The sequence below is a fragment of the Schistocerca piceifrons genome, chromosome 3, assembly GCF_021461385.2.
Source record: "Schistocerca piceifrons isolate TAMUIC-IGC-003096 chromosome 3, iqSchPice1.1, whole genome shotgun sequence".
Taxonomy (NCBI): domain Eukaryota; kingdom Metazoa; phylum Arthropoda; class Insecta; order Orthoptera; family Acrididae; genus Schistocerca; species Schistocerca piceifrons.
Window position 1 is genome coordinate 141,188,783 of NC_060140.1, and position 12,051 is coordinate 141,200,833.

General features: G+C 42.5%; 1 protein-coding gene and 1 pseudogene across 1 annotated transcript in view; both read right to left on the reverse strand.

Annotated features, from left to right (window-relative positions):
• LOC124788467 (tyrosine-protein kinase receptor torso-like) overlaps positions 1-12,051 on the reverse strand; it is a 151,629-nt gene that overhangs the window by 64,742 nt on the left and 74,836 nt on the right. The gene's annotated exons all lie outside the window — the stretch shown is intronic.
• Positions 3,117-3,234, reverse strand: LOC124791186 (annotated as a pseudogene).

Consider the following 12,051-nt stretch of genomic DNA (forward strand, 5'->3'; position numbering starts at 1 on the left):
TTTATCCCCAGGGAAGACCTCGCTGCTCATTCTGACGACAGGCTTATGAATGGACATACGTCAGTTCTCCAGGGCCTGGAACAGGGGAAAGTCACTGCCTCTACCCAGGATTAAATCGGGGACCATGAGGGCCAGAGTCTGAAAGAAAGAAATCAGAGTTAAAAGTCCGTCAATATCGAGGTCATTAGAGATTAGAGACAGAGACTTCTTCCCAAGTCTAAAGCAAAATTCTATATGTTATCTAAATTTTATACGCGGCATCATATACTGTAATACGTACCAAAAGCAAAACCATAGCGTCCGCTTTTATGCATTGAAAACTCTTAGAATTTTGCACTATATCTTCCTTAAATGTCAATGTTATTGCAGGTATATCCATTAAGGAGAACATTTAACCATGAAGGTGATACGTAGATTTATATTTAATGTAAAAATCCTTTCTTAATGAACAGTTTCTGTAAATTCGTGCGAGAAAGACTGCAAAGCTAAGGCAGAGCGCGTCACGCTGTACACGTAATGGCACTGCTCCTCCTTCACAAGCAGGCTACCAGCGTTCTCCGTGTGCACCCACAGACGCGTACAGCTGCGCTGGACAGCACGGTGAATCGGCAAGTTTCCTTCTGTTCTTACACTTGTTAGTTCAACTCAGCGCTCAGCCGGGTTAGATTCTTTTTGCTGCCCGCGGTAGCACTTCAGTGCCATAAATTTTGCACCGTGTACACCCTAATTCACGTGCAAATTTAATAGTCTGTTCTTCCTTCTATACTGTAAACACACAGTAACTAAAGACGTGTTATTTGCTATCTTTTTTACTGTTTCAGTTTCGGTGGCCAGTATTACACTTGTGGAGCCTCTCAGGACCAGAACTTGTTCTTCAAATTTTATTTCCTTTCTAGTGCTGTCATATACTTCTGATACTTTTCATTATTCACATTCGACAAAAGTAGCAGAGAAATTTATTACTGCAGTGGTAATTAGGGCGCGGGATTAGCCGAGCGGTCTGGGGCGCTGCAGTCATGGACTGTGCGGCTGGTCCCGGCGGAGGTTCGAGTCCTCCCTCGGGCATGGGTGTGTGTGTTGGTCCTTAGGGTAATTTAGGTTAAGTAGTGTGTAAGCTTAGGGACTGATGACCCTAGCAGTTAAGTCCCATAAGATTTCACACACATATTTTTGGTAATTAGGCTGACGTTTATGATTTACTATGTATACGTTTGCTGCCTCAGTTGCCATTATTTTTATCCCTACAATTCACTGATGCTGCAGTATGTGTATTGTAATGTTTACTATACCTGTTACTGTTATTATGTACTGTTCATGTACTGCATCTACTGCTATGTTAACTCACTAACGTTGTCTATTTAGAATTAAGAAAGTGATTTAGATGCTCTAATAATGCGTGATGAAGTAAGTGAATCAGTGAACAAATAAGAGATAAATTAGTTCCCTAGTGATATGTTTTCCACATAACTCGACAAAGGACCTCTTGTGTCACAGATGGAACCATGAGAGAGACACCGAAAATTTAGTTCAGGGTAGAAGGGTGCACAGACACTCTAACCCTTACATTTCCTCTTGAGAACATAAACTTCTGATCTTAGTTCTGTTTAAAGTCATGGGGATTTCTGGTCAGTCGAATATAGGGTACCATCAACAGAAGTGGAAAACAGTATAACGGGAGTAGGATTCGCTGCGAATAGGGAAGTTGGGCAGAGAGAGTTATAGGGTGACAATTCAGTTCAAAATGCTTCAAATGGTTCTGAGCACTCTGAGGTCATCAGTCCCCTAGAAGTTAGAACTACTTAAACCTAACTAACCTAAGGATATCACACACATCCATTCGAACCTGCGACCGTAGCGGTCGCGCGGTTCCAGACTGTAGCGCCTAGAACCGCTCGGCCACCCCGGCCGACGACAATTCAGTAATAAGTTTGTTATCTCCAGATTCCTACAACGAGAGTCGTAAGCAGAAGATGAAGAGAGAGGAACTATGTAGCGAAAGTGAACTGGTAATTCAGTATGTAAAGGGAGATGAAAATTCAATAATCGTTGTGGATTGGGAAACGAGAATAGGGAGAGGACTAGAAGAGAGGTTTACGGGAGAATACGGCCTGGTAGTAGAAATGAGAGAAGGCAAAGGCTGAGTTTTGCAAGAAATTTCAGATGGTAACAGCAAATATTCTGTTCAAGAATCAGAAGGGGAGGAGATATACATGGAAAAGTCTCGGTACAAGGAAATATTCCAACTGGATTACATCATGGTCACACAAAGATTCCGAAATCAGACACTGGATTTTAAGGCAGATACAGATATCATAATTTAGAAATGATGAAAAGCAGACTGAAGTTTAAGAGACTCTTACGGAAGAATTAATGTGGTAGGAAGTGGGATGCTGAAGTGCTGAATAATGAGGAGACGCGGTTGAAGTTCGCTAAAGATGTGAATATATCGATAACGCATACCAGAGTGGGCACTTCAGTTGAAAATTTGTGGACATGTCTAAAAATGACTATTACAGATACAGTAAGGCAAGCATGGGTACCAGGAAGGTAACTTCGAAGAAATCTTGAATAACAGAAGAAATATTTCAAATGACAGACGAAAATAGGAAGTACAAAAATGGTCATGGGAAGTACAAAAATGTTCAAGGAAAGACGTGGTTACTTCTGCAAAATTAAATGCAAGGATGATAACATAAAGACTGTAGCAGCAAATCCACTGTTAAACGGAGAGGAGAGAGGGGATAGGTTGAAATATTACATCGAAGGCCTGTATGAGGGGAAGACTAGTCTGACAACGTGATAAAGAAGAAACTAGAGCTGATAGGGAAAACACAAGGGATCCCATATCAGAGAACTTAAAAGAGCTCTGGAATATTTGAGATCAAATAAGGCATAACGGATAGATAATATTCCTTCTAAAACTAAACTCCTCCCGAACAAGCCATGAAGGCCCTACGGTACTGACCGGCCAGCCCATAGGCGTCACTGGATGCGGATATGGAAGGGCGGTCAGCACACCGCTCTCCCGGCCGTATGTCGGTTTCCGAGACCGAAGCCGCTATATGTAGATCAACTAGCTCCTGAATTTGTCTCACAAGGGCTGAGTGCACCCTGCTTGCCAACAGCGCTCGGCAGACCGGATGGTCACCCATCCAAGTGCTAACCCAGCCCGACAGCCCTTAGCTTCGGTGATCTGACGGGAACCGGTGTCACCACTGCGGCAAGGCCATTGGCATAATATTCCTTCGGCATTTCTAAAATCATTGGTGGAAAATTTCCAACCAAGTGACTATTCAAGTTTGTGTTCAGGCTCTACGACACTGGCGATGCACCACTAGATCATCATCATCATCATCATCATCATCATCATTTAAGACTGATTATGCCTTTCAGCGTTCAGTCTGGAGCATAGCCCCCCTTATACAGTTCCTCCATGATCCCCTATTCAGTGCTAACATTGGTGCCTCTTCTGATGTTAAACCCATTACTTCAAAATCATTCTTAACCGAATCCAGGTACCTTCTCCTCGGTCTGCCCCGACTCCTCTTACCCTCTACTGCTGAATCCATGAGTCTCTTGGGTAACCTTGCATCTCCCATGCGTTTAACATGACCCCACCATCTAAGCCTGTTCGCCCTGACTGCTACATCTATAGAGTTCATTCCCAGTTTTTCTTTGATTTCCTCATTGTGGACACCCTCCTGCCATTGTCCCCATCTACTAGTACCTGGAATCATCCTAGCTACTTTCATATCCGTAATCTCAACCTTGTTGATAAGGTAACCTGAATCCATCCAGCTTTCGCTCCCATACAACAAAGTTGGTCGAAAGATTGAACGGTGCACAGATAACTTAGTCTTGGTACTGACTTCCTTCTTGCAGAAGAGAGTAGATCGTAGCTGAGCGCTCACTGCATTAGCTTTGCTACACCTCGCTTCCAGTTCCTTCACTAAGTTGCCATCCTGTGAGAATATGCATCCTAAGTACTTGAAACCGTCCACCTGTTCTAACTTTGTTCCTCCTATTTGGCACTCAATCCGTTTATATTTCTTTCCCACTGACATTACTTTCGTTTTGGAGATGCTAATCTTCATACCATAGTCCTTACATTTCTGATCTAGCTCTGAAATATTACTTTGCAAATTTTCAATCGAATCTGCCATCACAACTAATATGCGGAATATGCAAGACTGCTTATTTTGTGTTCACATATCTTAATCTCACCCAGCCAGTCTATTGTTTTCAACATATGATCCATAAATAATATGAACAACAGTGGAGACAGGTTGCAGCCTTGCCTCACCCCTGAAACTACTCTAAACCATGAACTCAATTTACCGTCAACTCTAACTGCTGCCTGACTATCCCTGTAAAGACCTTTAATTGCTTGCAAAAGTTTGCCTCCTATTCCATAATCTTGTAGAACAGACAATAACTTCCTCCTAGGAACCCGGTCATATGCCTTTTCTAGATCTATAAAGCATAGATACAATTCCCTGTTCCACTCATAACACTTCTCCATTATTTGCCGTAAGCTAAAGATCTGGTCCTGACAGCCTCTAAGAGGCCTAAACCCACACTGATTTTCATCCAATTGGTCCTCAACTAATACTCGCACTTTCCTTTCAACAATACCTGAGAATATTTTACCCACAACGCTGATTAAAGAGATACCTCTGTAGTTGTTACAATTTTTTCTGTTTCCATGTTTAAAGATTGGTGTGATTACTGCTTTTGTCCAGTCTGATGGAACCTGTCCCGACTCCCAGGCCATTTCAATTATCCTGTGTAGCCATTTAAGACCTGACATTCCACTGTATTTGATGAGTTCCGACTTAATTTCATCCACCCCAGCCGCTTTATTGCACTACAATCTATTGACCATTTTTTCCACTTCCTCAAATGTGATCCTATTTCCATCATCATTCCTATCGCATTCTACCTCGAAATCTGAAACATTACATATCGCATTTTCACCTACATTGAGCTGCTCTTCAAAATATTCCCTCCATCTGCCCAAGGCATCCACAGGATTCACCAGCAGTTTTCCTGACCTGTCCAAAATACTTGTCATTTCCTTCTTACCTCCCTTTCGAAGACTGCTAATTACACTCCAGAATGGTTTTCCAGCAGCTTGACCCATAGTCTCCAACCTGTTTCCAAAGTCTTCCCACGATTTCTTCTTGGATGCTGCAATTATCTGTTTGGCTTTGTTTCTTTCTTCAACATAACTTTCTCTGTCTACCTGGGTTCTGGTATGTAACCATTTTTGATACGCCTTCTTTTCCCTTTTACAGGCTGCCTTGACTGTATCATTCCACCAAGCTGTTTGCTTCATCCTACTTTTACACACTACTGTTCCAAGACATTCTTTAGCCACTTCTAGTACTGTGTCCCTGTACCTTGTCCATTCCTTTTCCAATGACTGTAATTGACTACACTCAACTAACTGGTACCTTTCTGAGATCGCTGTTATGTACTTGTGCCTGATTCCCTTATCCTGAAGTTTCTCCACTCTTATCCTCCTACATATGGACCTGACCTCCTGCACTTTCGGCCTCACAATCCCAATTTCACTGCAGATTAAATAATGATCAGTGTCATCAAAGAATCCCCTGAATACACGTGTGTCCCTCACAGCCTTCCTGAATTCCTGATCTGTTATTATATAGTCAATGACAGATTTGGAAAAATATAATCCGCAAAATGCCGATCATATCAATTGCAGGTAAGTACGAGGAGCTTAACATTTCACACACCCTGGTTGCTAATAAGAACAATATAAAGAAGAGTGGAAAAGAAAATTGAGGGTACGTTATACACGATTATTCTGGCTTTAGGAAAGGTAAAGGCACCACAGAGGCGGTTTTGATGTTTCGCTTGACATAGGAAGCAAGGGTGAAGAAAAATCAAGATACGCCAATAGGATGTGTCGACTTACAAAAAGCGTTCGACAGTGTAAAATGCTGCAAGGTGTTCGAAATTCCGAGAAAAATAGGAGTAAGTTATAGGGAAAGACGGGTGATGTACAGTAGGTACAAGGACCAATATGGAACAAGCCCAAAAACGAAGTGTTCTAATTAAAGGGAGTAAGACAGCTATGCTGTATTCTGCGCCTAGTGTTCAATCTGTACATCGAAGAAACAGTGACGGAAATAAAAGAAAGTTTTTAAAAAGAGATTAAAATTTAGGATAAAAAGATAACAATGATAACTTTTGCTGATTACATTGCTATCCTCAGCGAAAGTGAAGAAGAGCTGTTGAATGGAATGAACAGTCTAATGGGCACAGAATGTGGACTGAGAGTAAACCAGAAAAAGGGAAAATTAATGAGAAGTAGCAAAAAGGAGAACAGCGAGAAACTTAACATCAGAAATTGTGGGCACGAAGTAGACGACTTTAAAGAATTGTGCTACCTAGGCAGCAAAATAACCCATGACTGACGGGGCAAGGGGGCATAAAAATCAGCTAGCACTGCCAGAAAGCGCACTCCTGGTCATGAGAAGTTTACTAGTATCAAACACAGGTCTTAATGTGAGAAATAAATTTCTGAGAATGTACCTTTGGAGCACCGCATTGTACGATCGTGTATCATGGATAGTGAGGAAAACGGAGCAGAAGATAAACGCAGCATCTGCCATGTGCTGCTACAGAACAGTATGGAAAATTAGATGGGCTGAGGAAGGAGGAATAAGGACGTTCCCCGCAGATGAAATGAGATTTTTATTTAATTTGATTGGGGAACTTCTTATAACTATTTATTTAGCAGTAGAACACTTCTGAAAATAATTCAGGTAGGAGACTCAAATTTCGTTAATAACGCCAAAGATGTCGAAAGTGGTGAGGTTAAGGCCGGGCTACAAGTGTCTATGGAGGACACTGAAAACACTGTTAAGGTGACTATCCGCAGATAACGGAAGAATCGGATTCCATTTCATTTTCAACGATTTATTGATTACAGTGCAGTTTCAGCAATTGTGAGCGGTATTCTTTGATACCACCCCCACTGACTGCATTCACATCACTTGAGCTAACTTAATTCAGTTCAGATAAAATCAGAAGGATACTCTCAATGCTCTTCCTAGAAATACTAGCGAGATTACAAAACCAATTCTCTTTCAACATTCGTACTCTGAACTACATCGATGTCCTTCACAGCATATACGATTTTCGGAATTAACCCCTCTTGAGTAATTGTATTAGGGACACTCACATTCAGAAAGTGGCATCCGCGTTTGGTCTGATTAATTATGTGTGGCGCGAGATCCAGAGGGTATGTTGCCGAAAACGTAATCAACTCGTCGAATTTCTCTGTACTATCTTTCTGTCTAGAGCCCGTTACCTTCCGCCACTAATATAGCAACTACTGTAACGATCATAAATTTGGCCCTATGTGGAAGCTGTTTCCCAACATTGTGATATTAGCACCAAATTCACCATGTCTTTCACGTTCCACCGGTTGCTACTATCATGATAAACATCGACACGTTCTACAGCAGTATCATGTCCAGACGAAGCATGAAGATCAGAAACGGCCATATAATATCATAGACATTACGACAGTTTTGTTCCAGACAAAGGCGATGGAGAGTATCACGGAACGATTCTGTTCTGATGCGGCACGAGTAGCGAGAGTATTTTGTACCAGAGATCATGTCGGTGACTGAAATGCCAGTCACCAGAATGACAACGTCTAAACTGTCATTTCCTATGGGAAACGTTTTCCATCGACATCATCATTCTCATAAGTGATTTTACGTGTTTCCTTAATTTTAATATCTCGATGAAGCACAACATTTCACGTGGATGCTGTTCTTTCTTCAGCAAATGTCTTCTGCTCCAAGTTTCAATCCCAAACAATGCTGTGCTTTAGACATTTTACTTTCACTCCCTCGAAGGCACATTACTATCTGACCAAGTAAGACCTCCGTAATCTACATCTGGTATCATTCTTGGTTCCATTTTCCTCTGCCATGAATTAATATTGCGGCGAGCTGTGGATGCAATGCAATGTGGCATAGCGGAAAGCATCGCTGGTTAACATGTGGCGGATTGCCAGTTCAAAATTGAACACCAGAACTATTTATTATTAAGTATATATCGTTGCCGAGATGTTTTCGAAATATCTTACGTTTGTATACTCTTCAATAGTCGTTGTTTGTACGAACAGCTGCACTCCCTCTCCAGGAAGTCAGTTCTGTTACGACTACACTTTGGTATCAGTAATAAACGTGCTTTCAGTGCTAAGAGCAGTATTTCATGGGCATGCGTGTCATCGGATTTGGACTTTGATTCTCGTTTGGGGTGACAATATCAGACCTTCTACATTTATTATGTTTTGTTGACTTTTCCAATACTGATCTTAAGCCGGATGCCGTTAATTTTTCTTCCGCTCAGTGTTAACTAACTTTAACTGTTACCCTTAAGCTGGATTAGTTTGAAGCATTTTGTAGATGCATTTCAATAATTTTCAGCCCAAAATACTATAACATCTGAGATTTTCCACACCTGTATTTGTACCTATTATTATCATTCTACTTGTGAAATTTTCTGTCCTTTGCTTTTTTGAAGTCCAACCGTCCTGACCACGCTACATGGTGACCCTCATTATTTAGTCGAGCCACACATGTCACGACATCGGTACTCGACGTAGCGTGCCCGATGTTTACAAACCTTAACGTACCTTGGGGACCATTAACTCGGCGATTACAATACTTTGCGACTATAAACAAGTACAGCTCCAATAGCTATCACAAGCATAAACATCACCCCAGTACACGCAGTTCGAAATGGCTTTCCGTTTATATTCGCAGCGCAGGTGGCGAAACAAAGCGACTACGCAGTAAGTATATAACAAAGGTAACTGCACAAGGTCAACTGCTTCAAAGTGCGTGCTGCAGTTTTATCAATGGCGAATATACACTGAAGCCAAAATTATGAAAGGTAGATTTTGAAAGCCCGCTGGAAACTGCATGTACTTTCGGCCGCTGCGTAATGAAAATCTATTCAACCGACAAACACGAAAACACATTTTATTAGGGCAATGTGACCAGTAAAGACAAAAGTAGAAGACAAAATGGATCCAACCATTCAATAGAAAACTGCCTTGGAAATCAAGCTCCGCGTGGTGTTTGTAGTAGCAGTTTCTTTAACATCATTATTAGCCACATGGCAACGCTTAAGAGAAACCCTCCTATGCATTCCCAGATGCCTGATTACCGAGCTGTTTGTCTTAAATTGGTTTTATACTATTAAGTGAGACGTACACAGGGTACATAACAATCATGGTTAAGGTATACGATAATAAAGATAAAAACGTTCACGTAAACAGGGATCCGTTGACGGATCGTTGCGAAATGCTTGTGAATATGTGGCTACGAGATGACATTGAGTTCTGTACGATACAATGTCGCAGTTAGTAGGAATAACGTAAACTTTTCGGCCAAGTCCCCATCTAGATGGCCTTTAACTGCACCCTTAGCCCATGAATTTGGTTTGTGCATTATGGGGCGCCCGCACATTTTGCTGCTGTTGTATGATAACATCGAACGCGTCCATGTGCTCCAAGATGCGTAGCTCCATCAGGCTCTAGCTTGGCCTCACAGGTTAGCTGACTTCAATCCTGTGGATTTTTTAGTGTGAGGTCATCTCAAAACTGAAGAGGTACTTCCACCGATAATGTTGCACACTTGTAACAGCACAGTGTACGCTCACGTCAAGACTCGGGACATTGTGTAAGATTGTTTTGTACTGAGATGACAAAAGTTGTAGGATACGCCCTAATATCGTGTCGGATCTCGTTTTTCCCCCCATAGTTCAGCAATTCGACTTGTCACGAACTAGAGATGTTGCTGAAGACCTCTGCAGCAATACTGAGCCATACTGTCTTGACAGCCGTCAATAATTACGAAAGTGTTGCCGGCGCAGGCTTTTGTGCACGAACTGATCTCTCACTAATGTCCCATAAATGTTCAGCGGCGTTCGTGTCAGGCGAGGTGGGTGGCTAAATAATTGGATCGAGTTGTCAAGAATGTTCTTCAAATCGATCGCGAACAATTGTTCAAATGGCTCAATTGGCTCTGAGCACTATGGGACTTAACTTCTGAGGTCATCAGTCCCCTAGAACTTAGAACTACTTAAACCTAACTAACCTAAGGATATCACACACATACATGCCCAGGGCAGGATTCGAACCTGCGACCGTAGCGGTCGCGCGGTTCCAGACTGTAGCGCCTAGAACCGCTCGGCCACTCTGGCCGGTCGAACAACTGTGATCCAATAACATGGCGCAATGGTATCCACAAAAATTCCATCGTTGTTTGGGAACATGAAGACCATGAATAGCTGCAAATGTCTCTACGTAGCAGAAGATGATTGGTTCAGTTGAACGAAAGGACCCATTCCATTCCATGTAAACACAGCCCGCACTAGCTTGCACAATGCCTTGCTGACAACTTGAGTCGACGGTTTCGTGGGGTCTGCACTTCACTCCAACCCAACCATCAGCTCTTGCCACCTGAAGTCAGGACTCATACGACGAGGCTACGGTTTTCCAGTCGTCTAGAGTCGAATCGATATGGTCACGAGCCCAGGAGAGGCATTGCAGTCATTGTCGTGGTGTTAGCAATGCCATTCCCGTCCATCGTCTGCTGCCATAGCCCATGAACGCCAAATTTTGCCGCACTGTCGTAACGCATACGGTCGTCAGACGTCCTACATTGATTTCTGGGGTGTTGCTTGTCTGTTAGCACTGTCTTCACAAACGCTGCTGCTCTCGGTTGTTAAGTGAAGACCGTCGGTCACTGCGTTTTCCTTAGTGAGAGTTAATGCCTGACATCTGGTACTCTCGGCGCACCGTTGATACTGTGTATCTCGGGAAACTGAATTCCCTACCGATTTCCGAAATGGAATGTCCCATGCGTCTAGCTCCAACTACCATTCAGCTTCATTGTCTCTTAATTCCTGGTGAGGCCACAATCACGTCGAAAATCTTTTCACATTACTCACACGGCTGTAAATGACAGTTCCACCAAAGCACTGCCCATTTATATCTTATGTACACGATACTGCAGCCATTTGTACATGTGCATATCGCTGTCCCTCGACTTTTCTCACCTGAATTCCTTAGTCATTGCTGATACCAATGCAGCTTTACATCGACACATGGAAACGACAGATCTATTAATAGGAATGCGTGAACACTTAGTTGCAGTATGTAATGAGATGAATTAGAATGGACAGAGGGTGAAATCTGAGCCCTGTCAGAGAAGGATTTGATCGAGGAATTCACATTTCAAATACGTTATCTGATCAAAAGTATTCTGTAGCGAACATTAATATTCGGCGTGTCTATCCTTCACCTTTGTGATGGTTTGAGCACTTCCTCAAGAGCCGAAAAAAGAGAAGATAGTGATAACGGATTGTGATGTTGGACGTTGATGTCTGGAGCAAAGTCAACTTCTAACTCATCCCAAAGGTGTTCCATTGGATTCAGATTCGGCGTCTGGACAGACCAGTCCAATTTAGGAATGTTACTGTCCACAAGCCACTGCCTCACATTTGCTACAATCAATCATCGTCTCCGAAATCCTCCTCTGCTGTACGCACTACACAATTCTGTAAAAAGTGTTCACATCCTCCTGCATTTAGCGTTAGCTTAGGCGCAATGAAAGAACCGCACCGTAACACGAAACACACTTACATACCGTAACACCACTTCCCCATTACTTCACTGTTCGTAGTGCACATGACAGCAGTAACGTTCTGCAGGTTTTCGCGAAACTCATACCATTCCTACAGACTGCCAGGACGTATAGTGTATTTGATCATACCAAATATCACTCGTTTCCTGTCATCCACTGTTCAGTAGTGTTAGCTCTTTAAACTACCTCAAACATCTCTTATCTTTGACGATAGAAATTCGTGGCTTAAGAGGAACTGTTCTATCACTGCACACCATACTTTTCGACACCCCACGCACAGGCATAGTGCTATCAAGACCTGGGAGCTCTTTGAAATTCATATGTAATTCGTCTCCCTGATGTCATTCGA